The 21,200-nt window shown below is 36.8% G+C and overlaps 1 pseudogene; it reads right to left on the bottom strand.

Annotated features, from left to right (window-relative positions):
* Positions 1-591: 591 nt before the first annotated feature.
* Positions 592-16,493, bottom strand: LOC114026585 (annotated as a pseudogene).
* Between the last annotated feature and the right edge of the window lie 4,707 nt (positions 16,494-21,200).

Raw genomic sequence — 21,200 nt, 5'->3', positions numbered from 1 at the left:
AGAGTTTGTATCCTTTTTCTCTATGTAATCATGGTGGCACTGATATTTTATTGAAAAGGAGTCAAGTTTTGGATATATAATTTAGGGAGCTCCTTTATCATTAAGGAACAGCAATTACAAGTTTTAGCTTGAACCTGAAAACTATTTCCTTTATGCTAATTAAGGAACCAAATAACTAAATAACTCTCTGTTTCTCTCTCTCTGTCTCTCTCTCTCTCTCTCTATATATATACATATATATATGTGTGTCTATGTGTGCAAACACATGCACACACACACACACACATTTTTTTCCTTTACTACCATCCTTATTTTTCTAGATCAGATTTTTCAGGGCAGAGGAGATATAGAGTCACTTTGCATGTGACATTGAGGACTGAAAAACAAAAATCCCACCTGAATGAACTGCCTTTACAAGACTGGGCTTGTTTTCCTGTCATAGGAAGAAGAAGCACTCAACCCTAAGGTATGACAAGTAGATCTGTTTGTGATAGGCCAGGAAGGAACCAAGTAGTCACTACCACACAGATCAGGCAACAACACAATAGAGTAGGTCACAGGGGACACAAGTTTCTGAATCATACCTTAAGCTTAATAAAACTGATCAAGCCCATTGATGGAGGCATTATGAGAAGTCATAGACATAGCTGAGTCCAACTCAGGCTCAATTTTCTTAGTTGTTTTTTCCAGTTCCATTCCCCACTGATCATAACTATTGACATCACAGATAACACTCTAAACAAAGATTTTATGCTTATATATGGCAATTAAAGGTCCAAGAATGAATGTAGCGATCTTTGGGAAGGCAATGGAATTAGTAGGATGATTTCCCTCAAAGTATTTGCAAGACAGCAGCTTCTCCAGGGCATCACCACGTCTGTCCAAAGTCCAGAGCTTCTTGCATACTTTCTTTGCTGTCTTGCCCTTTATCAGGGTCTCAGTCTAAGCATGGAAGTTAGCTAGAAACAACGTGTGGTGAAGGCTACTCCGGATTGGATTCTGCATCTGGGAAGAGATAAGAACCTCACTAGAAATCATTTGGGTACATCTGGGCATTGTCTCTTCTATTCACATGTATACTTTTTCTCACTGGTAGAACCTAGTAGAAAGGATGCTCTCCACTGGTCCCTGGATTTCCCCACACACTGATACCTGTATTGTATTCAACCTGGGAAATGGAATTGGTGATGTACTTCCCATTAGGTTCCATGACACCTGAAGTAAGTAGATGGCAAAATGGTGCATTTTCTGGTTATAAGGTAGCAGAGTCTGGGTTTCATTTCCAAAGCAGTTAAGGTACCAGTTGCCTAGCATGACAAGCAGCACAAGAGCATTGTTCCTATGGGGTGATGAGGAAGTGATTGTATATATAGTGAGTCCTTGACAGTAGCTGCTCAACGGTATCAAAACCAACATACAAGGTGATGGAGAGGCCAACTCTTGACCACAATGGACCACTGGATCCACTAATCCGGTCCAAGAATTCAAAAGTATTCTAAGTATCAATTCCAAACTCTTAAGCTTTTGGTGCATTGGTAGACAAGGATAGAAGGCCACAGCTGTGCTTTCCCACAACTGAAGGATCCTCCATTGCTTGAAGGAATCAAACTTTGGCTTTCTCTGCTTTGGTGATTGTTTCCTGGGTGCTGCACACCTTTGAGGCTATGATGAAGAGGGCAGTTCCTGGTTTGAGGCAATATGGGTAAGATCAATATTGGAGACACACCACACAAAAGGACTTCCCTGGGATTCAGGCTTCTGTCATCAGCAGAGGATCCAAGTCAGAACCTTCATTGCCAATGTTGATCATGTCTACAGTAAGCTTCCTGGTGTAGCTCTTCTGCTGTCTACCATGAATACTGGCAGAATTTCTTCATTTTCTCTAACATATTGTTCACCTCTGGTACTATGTAGATGTCCTCCATGATCATGGGTATATTAGAAAAATTCTGTAGTGCCATGTGAAGCATATCATGATCATCTATGGAATTAATTTTCCCTTCCTTAAACATTTGTTCCTGAGCAGCTTCCACCCTTCAGGACTTGGCCAGCTTAATAAGCATCTTAATCACATCTTCATTGATGAGGAACTTGGAACAATCCACAAGGATGTGTCCCTTGCTGTTGAGATTCAAACTGAAGTGGTCTTGGTCTGCCTAGAAAAGGCTCTGTGGGTTGATCTTGAATCTGTTACAGGAGAGCCTCTTGATCAGCTTTAGAAAGTTTAAATGTGGGGGGCAGCTAGGTGGCACAGTACATAGAGCTCTGGCCTTGGAGTCAGAAGGATCTGAGTTCAAATCTGACCTCAGACACTTGACACTTAACTAGCTGTGTGACCCTGGACAAGTCACTTAACCCCAATTGCCTCACCAAAAAAAAGCAAAAAAAAAAAAGAAAGTTTAAATGTGGGCTGAGCTTAGCTATGGAAGGAACATGGAGAATGGAACATAGAGGAATACATGTGGTAGATGCTGGTAAGTGTTGCAAATGGCCACCCAACAACAATGTATAAGGGGATACATAGATATAATTCTAGCTAGAACCTTGTCCCTCAGAGATCAGCGTAGCCAGTTTCTGGTCCAATCCTGCTGCTTTCCTTCCTAATAGAAATCAAAGTCTCCCTTAGAGAAAGATGGGAGGAGGAGATGCTTAAGATGTGTATAGAAGCCTCCCTTCAAGCCATTTCTAGAAAGACCCATTTAGACATTTATAATCTACATGGACAAAATAGTATTGCCCTTTACACTAAATTATTTTTTAGTACTCAGTTCATTTGTATTCAAATTCTGTCTTCTTTTGACTAATGCCAACGAAAGGCAGACACAGTTGGAGGATAACATAGATTGGTGGTAACCAGACCACATGAATCAAATATTATAAGAGGAAAGGCAATCAGGATAAAGGTACTGGTTTTATATTTAGAATAAAAACATCATCTTCACAAATCTAAGGATGAAAATTGGTTGTTTGGAATAAAAATTACAGGTTTTTTTATGGGCTGCATGCACAATATGAATCAACAGCGTACAGGTCTGCTTTAATAGGGGAAAAAAGCTATCTAGAAAAAGAGATATGATGGTTTTTTCTGATTCCTCCCCTACTTCAACTCCATCTGGAATATCACATTCAGTTATAGACACTTCATTTTAGGGATGACATAGATAATTTAGAGGTAATTCAGAGGTAAACAATCAGCATAGTAAAAAGATGGAGAATTTAACCTAGGGAAGAGTAAACACAGAGGAGCCATGGGAACTTTCTTTAGATATTTGAAGGATTCTCATGGGTAAAAAGGATTAAATTTATTCTGCTTAGCCCCAGAGGGCAAAACTAAAAGCAATAAATGGAAGTTACAAAGAGACAAATTTCATCTTGCAGAAGGAAAATCTTTCTCATAATTAGAGTTACCCAATATAGAATGGATTGTCTTGGGAGGCAGTAAGTTCTCCTTCACAGGAAGATTAAAAAAAAAAAAGATCAGAAAATCATTTGCTGGGGATATTGCAAAGGGGCTTGTTGTTTTAGTCTGAGCTGAACCAGAAGTCATCTGAGGTCTCTTCCAACAGTGAAGTTGTTATGCTTTGAGCAAACACTTCCCTTTGCCATGATGACATAATAAGACTGATGGTTTTACTAGTAGAAGAGTGTGGCCCTGATTTGGGAGGCAGGTGACACAGTACTGGCCACTACAATCAGGAACATGCACCAGCAAGTGGGTTTTCCATGTTCAAATCCCTTATAATCGTGAGATTTCAAATTGGAAGGGACTTTAGAGATGCTCACCTCACCTCTTAGAATGTCAGTGTCCTCATCTATAAAATGGAGTTACTAATATTTGTATTACCTACTGAGCAGGTAAGGATTGTGAGAATCAAAGGAGATAATGTAAATAAAGTGCCTTGTATACATAGGCCTTTTATGTAGGTAAGCTATTACTGTTCCTACCAGGCCTGCTTAGGTGAATGAATAAATAGACTAACATGGGCCAACAGAACAGATGCAGGTATTTCCCTTTCACCTAGGTCAAAGAGCTATAAAAAGATTATGCTTGACACTCTCCCCCACCCACTACACTCTTTTACTATGACCTCCCTGGAATCATCTGTAATTAGTGAGCAAGATGATGTAGTTTGGCCCCAAACATTTCTGAATGGGTGGTACAATTTTGAATGATTTGTACTGGTTGCATTGGTTCTGGAGAGGCCTTCATAAGACAATAAAACTTCCATAATGACCACAGCCAAAGTCATACCAAGAGCCAGCCTCTCCTAATATTTTTCAGAGATGAAACATATCTTCAACCCTTCTCTCTCCCCTCTTTCTATCCATATGCCTACCACATGATATAGTACAGATGTGCAGGAACTAGTCAAGATCACTGAATCACAGAATTAGGGAATTCTAGATCTAGAAAATAGTTCAGTGGACATCTAGCCCTACCCATACCTGAAATATAATTTAACATACAGTAAACTGGATAAGTGGTCATACAGCCATTTGTCTAAAGACTTCCAGTGAGAGATCTCTTTACACACAAGACATATATGTATGTATACATATGTACATGTATACATGTGTCACATGTACTCTATTAGTATGAATATATGTATACATATATACACATTAACACAATACATATATACTTACTGAGGAGCAAGCTTAATAGGTTCTCCTTCCAATTACATATCATATTCTAAATAAACCAACATTCTTTTTCTGTCTGGTTTTCCTTGTGTTGGCTCCTCCATAAGAATGATACCCTCAATAGTAGGGACTGTCTTGCTATTGTATGTGTATTTCCAGTGATTAGTATATTTCTTTGCGTGTAATAAATATTCTTTTTATTCCTTCATTCCTATGGGGATTGGGACTCCAACCCTTTCTCATGATGAATGATCTCATCCAGGGGCTCTGCAAAGTTCTGAAGCTTGATATAAAAATCACAAGTTAATCCACAAGCAAGAGTAGCTGGAGGACTTCATTATCTAGAAAGAGATCACCCTTGGACTTGACTCTGCACTGGATGCTTTCCATGTTAGTGGCAAACACTTCTGTCAAGTATTTGTCCATTTTTTTTTCTTCACTTAATAGTAATGATAAGATCATTTAGTCAAGGAACAAGCATTTATTAAGCTCTTATTATGTTCTAAGCAATGTGCTTATTGCTGAGAAAACAAAGACAAAGTCAAAACAGCCCATGCCTTTAGAAGCTTACATTCTATCAAAAAAAATTCTTTCTCTTAAGATCTATAAGATATCTAATGAGACTGACTCTATTATTAGACCTTTCTTTTCTTTTCTTTCTTTCTTTCTTTCTTTCTTTCTTTCTTTCTTTCTTTCTTTCTTTCTTTCTTTCTTTCTTTCCTTCTTTCTTGCCTTCTTTTTTTGTTGAGGCAAGTGGGGTTAAGTGACTTGCCCAGGGTCACACAGCTAGTAAGTATCAAGTTTTTGAGACTGGATTTGAACTCAAGTCCTCCTGACTCCAGGGGTGGTGCTCTATCCACTGAGCCAGTTACCTGCCCCTTATTGTTAGATCTTTCAAGGAATCTTCTATGATTCTGAAGTATGTATGATAGGACATATGTTTAAACATTTTTAGGGCAGTATTTTGTTCTACAGAATCAAATGCCCTCAGACTTCCCAGAGCCAAGACAGCAGAGTAAGCAATAGATTGCTGTTCCTTTTCCATTCGCATCCCCAAACACCCATAAAACAACACCCCAGAGCAGATCCTGGAATAGTGGGGCCAGCAGAAAGACAAAGTGGAACAGTCTTTTGATCCAGGAGACTTAGAGGATCAACAAATAAGGTCCATATAACTCAGGTAAAAAAGGAGAACCGTCTAGGACATGAAACATCCCAGCAAACCCATAGCAGGCTACATCTCAACAAACCAGTGAGAGATCCTGAGTCTCAGAGCAGTGGAACTGGCAAACGCCAATACCAGGACCCCACATATGCCTTAGCAAAAACAGGGGACCAGCAGACTCCAACTCAGAGAACCACCATATGCACTGTTGCAGCACTTAGAAGGCAGGCATCTTCCATCAGCAGACCTCCCTGTGCTTCAGCACAGCCCTCCCCATGCTTCAGCACACCCCTAGGTGGGCAGCTGTCTTCCCACAAGTGGACTTTCCTATGCTTTGTCACAGCCCTGGGGAAACTCAGAAAAAACCCACCTAGTCTCAGCACACACCAGACAACACCGCTAAGATACCAGCTCAGCACCAGGTAAGCAGCCAGACCCCTACAGTGTCCAGGACCAGCACCTAAAGCTCCAGGTAACAAAGCTAGTTACCACACCTCTGGATCCCAGCACAAGTGTGGAACAGTGCCCCTTGTACTCTACAAGGAGAGGTCAACTTTAAAAGCCAGGAAATACAAAAAAAAAAAAGATGAGCAAAAAGCAAAAATGAACACTGACTATAGACTATTTTTATGGGGACAAGGAAGATCAAAGCACAAACTCAGAAGAGGACAACATTGTCAATATGCCTACATCTGAAACCTCTAAAGGGAACATGAACTAGTCTCAAGTCCAAAGAGCCTTCTTGGAAGAGCTCAAGAAGGATTTTAGAAGTCAAATAAGAAAGATAGAAGAAAAATTGGGGAAAGAAATAAGAGGTATGAAAGAAAGAGTCAACATCTTGGAAAAGGAAGGACAAAAATTGAATGCAGAAAACAATTCCTTAAAAAATACAATTGGCCAAATGGAAAAAAAAATCCACTGAAGAAAATAATTCCTTTAAAAGTAGAATTGGCCAAAGGGAAAAGGAGCTACAAAAGCTAACTGAAGAAAACAATTCCTTAAAAATTAGAATTAGGCAAGAGGAAGCTAATGATTCTATCACACAGCAAGAATCAGTTATATAAAATGAAAAGAATGAAAAAATAGAACAAAATGTGAAATACCTCATTGGAAAAATAACTGAGCAGGAAAATACATTCAGGAGAGATAATTTAAGAATTATTGGTCTACATGAAAGCAATAATAAAAAAAAAAGCCTGGGTAGCATCTTTCAAGAAATTATAAGGAAAACTGCCCTGACATTCTGGAACAAGAGGGTAAAATAATCATTGCAAGAATCCACCAACCACCTCCTGAAAGACACTCCAAAATCAAAATGCCAAGCAACATTATAGCCAAATTCCAGAATTATCAGGACAGAGAAAATACTTCAAGAAGCGAGAAAGAAACAATTTAAATATCATGGAACCACAGTCAGGATTACGTAGGACTTACCAGCTTCTACATTAAAGGATCACAGGGCCTGAGATATGATATTCCAGAAGGCAAAGGAGCTTGGATTACAACAGAGAATCAACTATCCAGCAAAAAAATGAATATAATCTTTCAGGGGGAATGATGGACATTCAATGATGTAGGAGACTTTCAATCATTCCTGATTGAAAAAAAAAAACAGAAGTGAACAGAAAATTTGATCTTCAAATAAAAGACTTAAGGGAAACATAAAAAGAAAATAGGAAAGAAAAAAAAGGATGTCATTCAATAAGGTTAAACTGTTCACATCCATACACAGGAAGATGATACTTGCAACTCTTTAGAGCTGTATCTTTATTATGGCATTTAGAAGGGGTATACATAGACAGAAGGTGTGGGAATAAGTTGAATTTAATGTCATGATAAAAATAATTAATTAATTAAGGGAGGAAAACAAGGATTGTAATGGGAGAAGAGGAAAGGAGGAGGAAGAATAAGGTAAATTACATCACAGCAAGTGGTGCAAAGGCCTATTACAGTAGAGGGAAAGAAAGGAGAGGGATGAGCATTGTTTGAACCTTATTCTCATCAGATTTGGCTCAAAGAGGTAATAACACACACATTCAGTTGATTATAGAAACCTATCACACTCTAAAAGGAAGTAAAAGGAGAAAGGGTAAAGAAAAGTGAGGGAGTAGATAGAAGGTAGGGAATAAGGGAGGAAAGAAGTAGCAGGGAAAGGGTAAAGAAAAGGGAGGGGGGCTGATAGAAGGGAGGGGAGATTAAGGGAGGTGGTTATCAAAAGCAAAACACTGGTGAAGAGGGAAAGGGAAAGGAGAGAGAAAAGTATAAATGGGGGGGATAGGATGTAGAGAAAGACACAGTTAGTAATCATAACTGTGAATGTGAATGGAATTAACTCTCTAATAAAACAGAAGCAGATAGCAGAGTGGATTAAAAACTATAATTCCACAATATGTCATTTACAAGAAACACATTTGAAGAATAGTGATACACATATAGTAAAGGCAAAAGGCTGGAGCAGAAATTATTCGTCAGCTGAAGTAAAAAAAGCTCGGATAACAATTCTGATATCTGACAAAGTAAAATAAAAAAAAGTTCTAGTTAAAAGAGATAAAGAAGGAAATTAAAGCTCACTAAAAGGTATGATGGAAAATGAAGTAATAGCAACACTAAACATATATGCATCAAGTGGATGCTATAGCATTCAAATTCGTGGAGAAGTTAAGGGAGTTACAGGAAGAAATAGACAGCAGTATTATACTAGTGGGGGACCACAACCTCCCCCTCTCTGAACTAGATAAATCTAACCACAAAACAAACAAGAAAAATTAAGGAGGTGAAAAGTATTTTAGAAAAATTAGATATGGTAGACTTCTGGAAAAAAATGAATAGGCTTAGAAAGAAATATATCTTGTTCTCAGTGGTACATTGCATGTCAAAAAAAATGACCATGTATTAGGGCATAAAAACCTCTCTATAAATGCAGAAAAGCAGAAATATTAAATGTATCTTTTTCAGATCATGATGTAATAAAAATTACATGTAATAAAGGATCATGGAAAGATAGATTAAAATTTAATTGGAAATTAATCTAATCAGAAAGAATGAGTGAGTCAAACTACAAATCATAGAAGCAATCAATAGCTTCATCTAAGAGAATGACAATAATGAAACAACATACCAACACTTAATGGGATGCAGCCAAAGTGGTTCTTAGTGGAAATTTTTTTTATCCCTCAATGCTTACATGAATAAAACAGAAGAAAAAGAGATCAATGAATTGGGCATGCAACTAAAAAAAAGCTAGAAAAAGAACAAATTAAAAATCTTCAATTAAATACCAAATTAGAAATTCTGAAAATCAAAGGCGATATTAATAAAATTGAAATTAAGAAAACTATTGAACTAATAAATAAAACTATGGGGTTGGAGCCAAGATGGCAGAGTGAAAGCAGTGACTGGCTTGAGCTGTCCACCAAATCCCTCCAAATACCTGTAAAAATGACTTTAAAAAAATTCTAGAGCAGCAGAACCCATAAAAAGACAGTGAAACAAATTTCTGGTCCAAGACAACCTGAGTGGTTGATGGGAAAGGTCTGTTGTGCCAGGCTGGGAGAGGAGCACAGTTCAGCATGGGCAGCACAATTCAGGGTGGGCAGGGCAGGCAAAGACTGGGGCCCCAGCCAATGTAAAAGCAGGCCTCAGGGGACTGAATCACTGGCAGCTGTGGTGGTTTCTGGACTTCTCACCACACAAATGCCAAAGATAACTTAGAAGGTCAGTAGACAAGGTCAGTTGGACCTGGGTGAGAAAGGAACATGATCTGGCCTTGGACTGTGGTAGTGGCTGCTTCTGGAGCTCTCAGCCCACAGACAGTGGAAGGATTGAGTGGTTGATCAGACAGGGATTGCAGGGATGTCTTTGCTGGTGCTGAAGCAGGATTCTTTTCCTTTGCCCATGCTTGGATCTGGGTCTCAGTCCTGGGTGGTGGTCCTGGGGCAAGGAGGAACACTGGTGTGGCAGAGCTTGTGGCAGCAGTGGAGAGAGAATCCTCCTCCAAGTTCCAAGGCAGAAAAGAGTGCTTGTGGTCACTCATAGAACAGAGCAGAGACCAGGAAAGGAGTAAACAACTCTCCTTTGATCATACCACCTTGGAAGTACTGAAAACTTACAGGTCCCTAGAAGTGTCTCTAAAAAGAACTGCACAAAATCCCTGAAGCTTGGAACAGTACACTCTTCACAGTAAAAGGAGAGCCTTACCTTAACAAAGAGTTTAAAAGTCAAGTAATTGGCTGGGAACATGATTAAACAGTGGGAAAACACTCACATTATAGAATCTTACTTTGGTGACAAAGAAGATCAAAACATACAACTAGAAGAAGACAACAAAGTCAAAGCTTCTACATACAAAGCCTCCAAGAAACATATGAATGGGTCTCAGGCCATGGAATAGGTCAAAAAAGATTTTGAGGGGCAGCTAGGTGGTACAGTGGATGGAGCACTGGTCATGAAGTCAGGAGGACCTGAGTTCAAATCCGACCTCAGACATATGATGCTCACTAGCTGTGTGACTCTGGGCAACTCATTTAACACCAATTGCCTAACCAAAAAAAAAAAAAGACTTTGAAAAGCAAGTAAGAGAATTAGAGTAAAAATTGGGAAGAGAAATGAGAGTGGTGCAAGAAAATTATGAAAATGAGTGAACAGTTTGCTAAAGGAGACCCAAAAATACTGAAGAAAATAATACCTTAAAAACAGACTAACACAAATAGCAAAAGAGGTCCAAAAAAACAATGAGGAGAAGAATGCTTTAAAAAGCAGACTTTCCTAAATGGAAAAAGAGGTCCAAAAGCCCACTGACAAAAATAATTCCTAAAAAATTAGAGTGGAGCAAATGGAAGCTAATGACTCTAAGAGAAATCAAGAAATCATAAAAGAAAACCAGAAGAATGAAAAAAATAGAACACAATGTGAAATACCTCATTGGAAAAACAACTGACCTGGAAAATAGATTTAAGAGAGGTAACTTAAAAATTATTGGACTACCTGAAAGTCATGATCAAAAGAAGAGCCTAGACATCATCTTTCAAGAAATTATCAAGGAAAACTGCCCTGATATTCTAGGACCAGAGGGTAAAGTAGAAATTAAAAGAATCCACCAATCATTTCCAGAAAACAGATCCCAAATGAAAACTCTCAGGAATATTGTAACCAAATTCCAGAGTTTCCACATCAAGGAAAAAAATATATTGCAAGCATCCAGAAGGAAACAATTTAATTATTGTGGAAACAATCAGGATAACACAAGATTTAACAGCTTCTACATTAAGGGATTGGAAGGCTTGGAATATGACATTCTGGAGGTCAAAGGAGCTAGGATTAAAACCAAGAATCACCTACCCAGCAAAACTGAGTAAAATCCTTCAGGGGGAAAATGGATATTCAATGGAATAGAGAACTTTCAAGCATTCTTGATGAAAAGAACAGAGTTGAATAGAAAACTTGACTTTCAAATACAAGACTCAAGAGAAGCATGAAAAGGGAAATAGGAAAGAGAAATAATAGGGACCTATTAAAGTTGAACCATTTACATTCCTACATGAAAAGACGATATTTGTAATTCATGAGACCTTTCTCAGCATTAGGGTAGTTGGAGGAAATATACATACATACATACATACATACACACATACACACACACACACATATATGTACACATAGACAGAGCACACAGAGTGAGTTGAATATGAAAGGATGATAAATAAAAAATAAAATTAAGGGGTGAGAGAGGATTGTACTGGGAGAAGGAGAAAAGGAGAAGTAGAATGGGATAAATTATCTCACAAAAAAGAGGCAAGAAAAAAGCTTTTACAGTGTAAGGGAAGAGGGAGGATGTGAGAGGGAATGAGTAAATCTTCCTGTCATCAGATTTGGCTTCAGGAAGCAATAACATACACACTCAATTGGGTGTGTAAATCTATCTTACCCTACAGGAAAATATGGTGGAAGGGTACTATAAGGGAGTGATAGGAAGGAGAGCAGATTGGGAGAGGTGGTAATCAGAAGTAAGCATTTTGGAGGAAGGACAGGGTCAAAAGAGAGAATAGAATAAATGGGGGTGGGTGGGATAGGATGGAGGGAAATATATTTAGTCTTCCACAACATGACTATTATGCAAATGTTTTGCATGACTACACATGTATAACCTATATTGAATTCTCAATGAGGGTGGGTGGGTAGGGAGGAAGGGAAAGAATTTGGAACTCAAAGTTTTAAAAACAAATGATAAAAATTGTTTTTACATGCAACTGGGAAATAATATATACAGGCAATGGGGTATAGAAATCTATCCTATCCTACAGAAAAAAAGAAGGAGAAGGGGATAGTGATAGAAGGGAGGCAGATTGGGGGAAGGGGTATTCAGAATGCATACAGTCTTGGAGTGGAGGGAGGGGAGAGATGGGGAGAAAATTTTTAAATCAAAATCTTGTGGAAGTGAATGTTTAAAACTAAAAATTAATTAATAGAAAATTTTAAAAAAGAAAAAAGTCAAATAAATAAATAAAACTATGCTGGTTTTATAAGAAAAATAAAATCAGTAAATCTTTGGTTAATTTGATTTTAAAAAAAAGGAAGAAGAAAACCAAATTACCTGTATCAAAAATGAAAAAGGTGAATTCACCACCAGTTAAAAGGAAGTTAAAACAATAATTAGGAGCTATTATATGCAACTATATGCCAATAAATCTTCCACTCTAAGTGAAAAGGATGAATATTTACAAAAAAATAAACTGCCCAGATTAACAGAAGAGAAAACGTGATACTTAAATAACCTCATTTCAGAAAAATAAATTAAACCTTCCATGAATTCCCTAAGAAAAAATCTCCAGGGACAAATATGTTTACAAGTGAATTCTATCAAACATTTAAAAAATGGTTAATTCAATACTATATGAACTATTTGAAAAAATAGGCAAAAAAGAAGTCCTACTAAATTCTTTTTATGATACAAACATCATGCTGATATGTAAACTAGGAAGAGTCAAAACAGAAAAAAAATATAGACCAATTCCCCTAATGAATATAGATGTAAAAATTTAAATAAAATATTAGCAAAGAGATTACAGTCACTTATCATGAGGATAATACATGATGACAGGGTAGAATTTATGCCAAGAACACAGGACTAGTTCATATTAGGAAAACTATCAGCATCATTGACCATATCAATAACAAAATTAACAGAAATGATAATCTCAATAGGTGCAGAAAAAAGCTTTTAACTCAATATAATATCCATTCCTATTAAACATCACTGGAGACCATTGGAATCAAAGAAGTTTTCCTTAAAATGATAAGTAACATCTATCTGAAACCATCAGCAAACATCATATGTAATTGGGATAAGCTAGAAGCATTTCCAAAAAGATCTGGGTGTCACCATTTTTATTCAATACTGTACTTGAAATGTTAGCTTTAACTCAAAGAGAATAAAAGAAAATTGAAAGAATTAAAATAGGAAATGAAGAAACAAAACTATAACTCTTTGCAGATGATATTATGGTATACTTAGAGAATCCTTGAGAATCAACTAAAAAACTACTTGAAATAACTGACTACTGGGGCAGCTAGATGGTGTAGTGGATAGAGCCCTGGTCCTGGGGTCAGGAGGACCTAAGTTCAAACTCAGCCTCAGACACAAAATGCTTAATAGCTGGGTGACTCTGGGCAAGTCACTTAGCCCCAATTGCCTCACAAAAAAAGAAATAATTAACACCTTAGCAAAGTTGCTGGATATAAAATAAGCTCTTATAATTCATCAACATTTTTATATATTACTAACAAATCCCAGAAGCAAGACATAGAAAGAGAAATTCCATTTAAAGTAATAGTAGAAAATTTAAAATATTTGGGCCTCTTCCTGCCAAGACAAACCCAGGGATTATATGAACACAATTATAAAACACTTTTCACACAGTCATATCTAGATAATTGGAAAAATATCTGTTGGTCATGGGTTGGCCACGCTAACAGAATAGAAATGACAATTCTACCTTAATTATTTTACTTATTTGGTGTCATACTTATCAAACTACCAAAACTTATTTTATAGAGGTAGAAAAAATAATAACAAAATTCATCTGGAAGAACAAAAGATCTAGAATATCAAGGGAACTAATGAAAAGAAATGCAAGGGTAGGTAGCCTAGTTGTAACAGATCTAAAAGTGTATTACAAATCAGCAATCATCAAAACTATTTGGTACTAGCTAAGAAATAGAGTGTTCAATAAGTGAAATAGCTTAGTTACACAAGACACAATAGTCAACAACCACAGTAATCCATTGTTTGATAAACATAAGGACCCCAGTTTCTAGGATAAAAACTCACTATTTAACAAAAAAATTGATGGGAAAACTAGGAAACAGTATGGCAGAAACTAGGCATAGACCAAATTCTTGCACTGTATACCCAGATAATGTCAAAATGGTTACATGTTTTAGATATATAGGATGAAACTATAAGCAAATTAGGAAAGCAAGGAATGGTTTACCTTTCAGATCTATGGAGAATGGAAGAATTTATGGCCAAGTAAGAGATAGAGATCATTATGAAATGCAAAATGGATAATTTTGATCACGTTAAATTGAAAAGTTTTGTACAAATAAAGCCAATGCAACCAAGATTAGAAATGAAACAGAAAACTGGGAAAACATTTTTACAACCAGTGTCTTGGATAAAGACCTCATTTCTAAAATATATAGAGAATGGAGTCAATTTTATAAGCATGCAAGTCATGCTCCAATTGATAAATGGTCCAAAAATATGAACAGGGAGTTTTCAGTTGAAGAAATTAAAGCTATCTATAGTCACATGAAAAATACTCTAAATCATTATTAATTAGAGAAATACAAATTAAAACATCTCTGAGGTACCACATCATACCTATCAGATTGGCTAACATGACAAAACAGGAAAATGTTAAATGTTGGAGAAGATGTGGGAAAATTGGAACACTAATGTATTGTTGATGGAATTGTGAACTGATGCAACCATTGTGGAGAGCAGTTTGAAGCTATGCCCAAAGGGTTATAAAATTGTGCATACCCTTTGACCCAGCAATACCACTTCTAGGTCTGTATCCCAAAGAAATCATAAAAATGGGAAAAGGACCCACATGTACAGAAATATTTCTAGCAATTCTTTTTGTGATGGCCAAGAATTGGAAATTGAGGGGATGTCCATCAATTGGGGAATGACATGTTGTATATACTAATGTAATGGAATACTATTGCCCCACAAGAAATGATGAACAGGTGGACTCCAGAAAAAAAACAAACCTGGAAACACTTACATGAACTAATGCTGAGCGAAGTGAGCAGAAGCAGGAGAACATTTTACACAGTAATAGCAACATTGTGCAATAACTAACTTTGGCAGACTTACCCCTTGTTATCAATGCAAAGATCTAAGACAACTCTAAAGACTCATGATGGAAAATGGTATCCACATTCAGAAAAAACAAACAAACAAACTACAGAGTCTGAACGCAGATCGAAGCATACTATTTGTTCTCTCTTTTATTTATTTATTTGTTTGTTTGTTTATTTGTTTCTTCTTTCTCATGGTTCTTCCCATTGGTTCCAATTCTTCTTTATAACATGACTAATATGAAAATATGTTTAATATTAACATATATGTGAAGCTTATGTGAGATTGCCTGATTATTTGGGGTGGGGAAAGGGAAGGAGAGGGGGAAAATTTGGAACTCAAAATTTTATGAAAGTAGTCTTGAAAACCAAAAATAAATTAATTAATATTAAAAAATAAAGAGTTCAAATCTGGTTCATCTAGAAGAGGACAAAAGAAATCCAGAAAGACTGTTCTTGCCTAAGGAAAGCATGAAATATGGCAGCTCCCACAAGTTAATAGTTTCTTCTATGAACTGATCATATTAAGAGACAAACTTACCTCTCAAAGAGAATATACATATACAAACTTTATAAGGACACGATAAAGTTGATGGTCTGACCCAATGTTGTAAAAATTTTTTGTTTTTGGAAAAGAGACTCCTACAATTTTCTCTTATAGATTATCCCATTCCTAACATCTTAGCTCAAATAGACTTCTTCAACAATTTTAAAAGTAATTGGTCCTCTTTTCTTTGCTGCCTTGGAAAATGTTTAAATGTTTCCCATTCTGATAACAAATCCTGCAACTAACATGCTAAATATTCTCCCAGTACTCTTTCCCCCTTTACTCCAAGTTTGGTTCTTTCCTCTTCTACTCAAATGACCAAGGTTTGAATGCCAGCTCTGCTACTTATTAGCTCTCTAAATAAATAGGTCATACTAACTAGCTGGGTGACATTTGCTAAGTCAATGAAATTATGATAAAGAAATGTGAACTGTGGTTAGCTGGCAAACATTCTCATATAAGTTCACCTGGGGCTCCAGAGTGTTTTTGTGACTCAGTCAGAGCCACCTAAAGTCACAAAAATATCCATTCTGAGCACAATCCTAGTTTACCAGTGGGCTCCAGAATTTCTAAGAATATGTATGGGCCTAATAATTTGGTCTGAAAGTACCAAGTGCTGGCTCTGAGTATCTCTCCATGCCTTATTCACTCATCACTAGGAGAAAGAAGAAAAGGAATGGCATGGCTCAGCTGACACTTACCCTTAAAGGTGATGCTGATGCTATTAGGGATGCTGAGAGGGGGTGAGGACAGGCTCTGCCATCCTGCCATCGTCAATAGTTTCTGGGATGGTAAGTGAGTGCTACAGGTACACTTCACCTAAAGGTCAGATAGAATAGTAGTCCCCCTGAAAAAGGTTTAGAACCAAGTCTCCTTCATACTTGCTTTTTGAAATGCCTTTCTCCCTTCTCTTCCAAGAGGCTACCAGGGTCAAATGGAAATTTATATCTGAAGAAAGATGTTAGATAGAAGATGTGTAGTTAGTTCAAGTGTTATGATTCCCATAGATAATTAAATTAAGGTTCAAAGAGGTTGATATGGTTTTCACAAAGTCATGAAACAAAAAAAAATAGTCTTCCTGAGATTAGACTCTAGTTGTCCTATTTCTAAGTCCTGGATCCTTACTGCCATACTAACATATTTGTTGAAATAATAATTTTTAAAAATCAAATTAAGTAATGTTATATGTAGGACTAAACCTTCTGAATTATGATGCAGAATACAAAATAGCATTTCTTTTTGTATGTGGCTAAAATAAAGATTTATGAAATATTGCTTTTCTTCTTTCCATTAATTTTTGTGAAGTAGCTGATACTTTCACATGTCACATAAGGAGTGGGACCTATTTTTTGGCACCATGTCAAAAATCTGATAAGACTATAGGTATCTACTGTAACAAAAGCCAAGTGCTGCATACACAGATAGGAAGTTAAAAAATATAAACAGGAAATCCTGGTGCGTCAGAACTCAGAGGTATGGAAGGGCGAGAGAGTAGAAGAAGGGTAAAGTTAAAATACATGGAATATATCTATATATATTATTCATATATATAATATATCTATATATATTACTCTTATTTTAGTAAATTAAACCCCATTTGGAAAGTATGCATTCTAAGGCAGAAATGACTCCTGGATCTTAGTCCATTTGAAGAGGAGAAATGTTTATATCATAAACTGTAATCAAGAATTTATATTCTCTCACATGGAGGAGAGGCAGTATGGCACATTAGATAGAGGGTTCACACTGAAGTCATGGATGACCAAGGGTCAATTCCCAACTCTGACACATAATCACTGTGAAACCCTGGATAAGCCCTAAACTTTTCAACTCTCTAGGCAATATTTTAAGACTTGAAGTTACAGATAAAATGCAAACCTGTAATGGTAGAGGGAGTCTTATCACCTGGATGTTCCCTTTATTGATGAAATCCCAGCTCTAGTCCCTCTCCCTACCTTAACACTTAATCCAGATCCAAAATTTCATATTGTATATGTCTCCTCTACTGATAGACTACAGTCCCTGTACAACTAGGTACATATTCTTTAAGAGCTTTTCTGATCAAAACAATTCATCTCCTGTCGGCTAGTACTATAACAGTGAGCTTCTTGGTCTTAAACTAGCCTGATTCACATGAGTAGACATACAACCCATCACTAAGCTTGTACTCAAAGCCTTAGTGTCTCAATAGGAAATTCCAAAGCTTTAACTCTGCTCACAAAACCTTCAAAACCAGAGTTATCTCTACACTACAGTGAGTTATCCAAGCAAAAATAGAGAGCATTACTGAAAAAAGTAGGAAAAAGCAGAGAAAGAGACCTTTTCTTGTACATGAATGAATCAGTGTAAAACTATTCAGTAAAATATTGGCAAAAAGACTGTAACAACACATTTTGAAAATAATTCACCACTACCAAGTTGGATTTAAATCAGGGATACAAAGATGGTTCCACATTAACAAAACAATTAACATGGTTTGAGGATTTTATCATTTGAGTAATTATAAAAACACAGCAATATGAATAGACCCAGAAAAGCCTTTTTAAAATTCAGCATTTATATATGTTTAAAGCATATGCATTGAAAACCTTTCTAATATGACAAAAATATGTCTCTAAACCAAATGGCATCATCTATAATAGCAAAATACTTGAAGCTTTTTTCTTAAAGTACATAGATAAAATGAAAATGTTTTTTCTCGTGGTTCTAAGAAGTGCTTGTTTGAGCAAGAGACAAGAAAGATAATTAAAATGTATAAACATTGGCATAGAATACAAAGTTATCTCTATTTGCACATATCATGATGGTTTACTTAGAGAGCCTGAGATAAGTAGTGAAGGAAATACGGATATAATAATAATAATAACAATAATAATTATTATTATAGCTAGAACATGCACAGTGCCTACTATGTCCCAGGCACTGTGCTAGACACTTTATAAATAGGCAAGTGAAAGGTTATCTCAGAGGGGAAGACACTAGCAGTGCACTGATCCAGTGTTGTGAAAGGGAACCAGGGAAAAAGCCTCCTACAGAAGCTGGGATTAGAGCTGATTCTTCAGGCAATCCAGGAAGCAAAGGTGAGAAGGGACAGCATTCCAGGGATGTGAAAGAGAAGTACAAAAGGGATGGCATCCAAGGATAAAGTATCATTTGTAAAGAACAACAAAAGGGTCATCTGAATTGTAAATTATAAAAACACTAAGAAGATATTGAGAAAAAAAAGACTTATTTGTCAATCAAGAGAGCACAGGTAATTTTGGAGAGAACAAATTCAGGCAAATGATGAGGTAGGAATCATTATGACAAGACTTGAGAAGAGAATGAGAGGTGAGAAAATGGAGGCACCTAACTAAGTGACTGGCACAAGTAGACACTTAAATGCTCTTTGATCAATTGACCTTTCTTGTGCTCAGATCATGTGCCTTCAGCAACTTCTCATCCTTCCTATTTGCCTGACTCAAAGATTCATCTCTTACAACCAAATATTCTTTTAAGTATTGGTCATTTATTATTTTATTTTATTTTATTTATTGGTTGTATTATTTATTAAAGGAGTAAATATGTGAGGAGACTCTCTTCCTTTTAAAACTCTTAAATGGGGGATTTCTGTGGCTGCTGAGGTTATAGCTCAAAAACAGTGGCTCCCAAAGGCTATATCTCTGGGTGACCATTAGACCATGCTCCCTATCTCACTGGAGGTACCTCAGATTGGATTCTTCCATGGCAAATGAGATATTGTTGAGATTAGAGGGAACACTTTTCCTCTGTGGGCTATAAACTTCTTCGAGAGCAAAGTAGACTGGAAAAATTAAAATTACGTGGTACAATATTGTTGCATCATAAGATATATATAGAACAGTCCTAACTCTTCTACTAGTAATCTCATTATTAGTCTTCATGCTTTGGGATGTCCCCTCTCCAATCCATCCTTCAAAGATCTATCAAGGGAATGTTCCTAAAACATGAGAGATCATATCCCTTCTCTGTTGAAAAACCTTTAGAAATTCTCTGCTACATATTCAATCAAATACAAACTCCTTTGCCTACACTTAAAGTCCTCTATTACTAGGCTCCTAAAGACTTTCCAGCCTTATTTCACACAGTTGTCTCTCATGAATTCTATGTTCCAATGAATCTTTTTCTCAAAATTGGTTTTCCATCACCTATCTTCATGCATTCACACAAGAGGTTTCCCATGACTAGAACAAACTACCTCTCACCTCTTACCTTCACTTCTTTCAATCTTTTAGCCCAAAGGCACCTACTCTATCAAGTCTTCCTATTTTTCTGCCCAATTATTAATCCTCTGTCTGTTTAGGAAAGAGAGCAGTAACTTTGGGAGTCCAAATTGAAGTCTCTCCTCTGACACATGATTGCCTTGTGAATGTAGGCAAGTCAAGATAACTCTCTAAAGCCCAAAATTGCCTTTGCAGAAAAAGGTCCTCACCAAAAACTCCCTGCACTGTGGAAAACATAAGTCCTGTCTCTGTATCATATATAAATATAGATACACACCTACGTATCAGATTGTACTTTTTTCATCTCCTTTGCTGGATCCTCATCCAAATAAAGTCTTCCAAAAGTAGGGTTTTGTGCTGAACCCTTTTCTCTGCTTGCTCTATACTGATTCTCAAATCTACCTATCCTGCCCTAGCCTCTCTGCTAACCTCCAGTCTCCCATCTAGATCTATTGTTCAGACATCTCAAGCTGGACAAAACAAAAGCTGAATTCCTTATCTTTCCACCTCCCCAAAACTTCTTTCTTACTATGGAGAGTACCACCATCAGGAGGTACTCCTAACCACTAGGTTAGGAGTACTTCTTAACCTAAATGTCATCTTCAACTCCTCACTATCTCTCTCCCCCCATATTCAATATGTGGGGAAGGCTTATTAATTTTTTCTTTTCAACATTTCTCAAATTCACCCCCTTTCTCTCCTTTGATAATGCTACTGTCCTGCTTCAGACACTCACCACCTAATAATCTCATTACCTTCTAGTGGGTTTATGAGTTGCCTCAAGTCTCTCCACTTCAATCCTCCATTCAACTATTCAGGTGATTTTTCCTAAAACATAGTTCTGACCATGTCACTACCCTCATCAGTGAGCTTCAATGTTTAATATCACCTCCAGGATCAAATGCAATATTGTCTTTTTGGTGTTCAAAATCCTTTAAAAATCTTACCCATCTCTCCTTACCTTTCCATCTTCTTATACCTTAGTTCCCTTTGATCCAGTGAAGCTGGCCTTCTTGTTATTCAATGAATAAAACACTATCTTTCCTTTTTAGGCATTTTCTTGGTCTGTTTCTCATGCCTGGAATACTCTCCTTCCATATCTCTGCCTCCAGGATTTCCATGCTTTGTTGATGTGAAAACTAAAATTCCATCTTCTACGAGAAACTTTTCCCAATTTCTCTTAAGCCTAGTGTCTTCTCCCTGTTAATTCCCTATTTATCTTGCATTTAGCTTGTTT

This window comes from Vombatus ursinus, unplaced genomic scaffold (genome assembly GCF_900497805.2).
Source record: "Vombatus ursinus unplaced genomic scaffold, bare-nosed wombat genome assembly UNPS02014841.1, whole genome shotgun sequence".
NCBI classification, from domain to species: domain Eukaryota; kingdom Metazoa; phylum Chordata; class Mammalia; order Diprotodontia; family Vombatidae; genus Vombatus; species Vombatus ursinus.
Note: the sequence above shows the minus strand (reverse complement) of the source record. Positions and strands in the feature narration are given on the sequence as shown.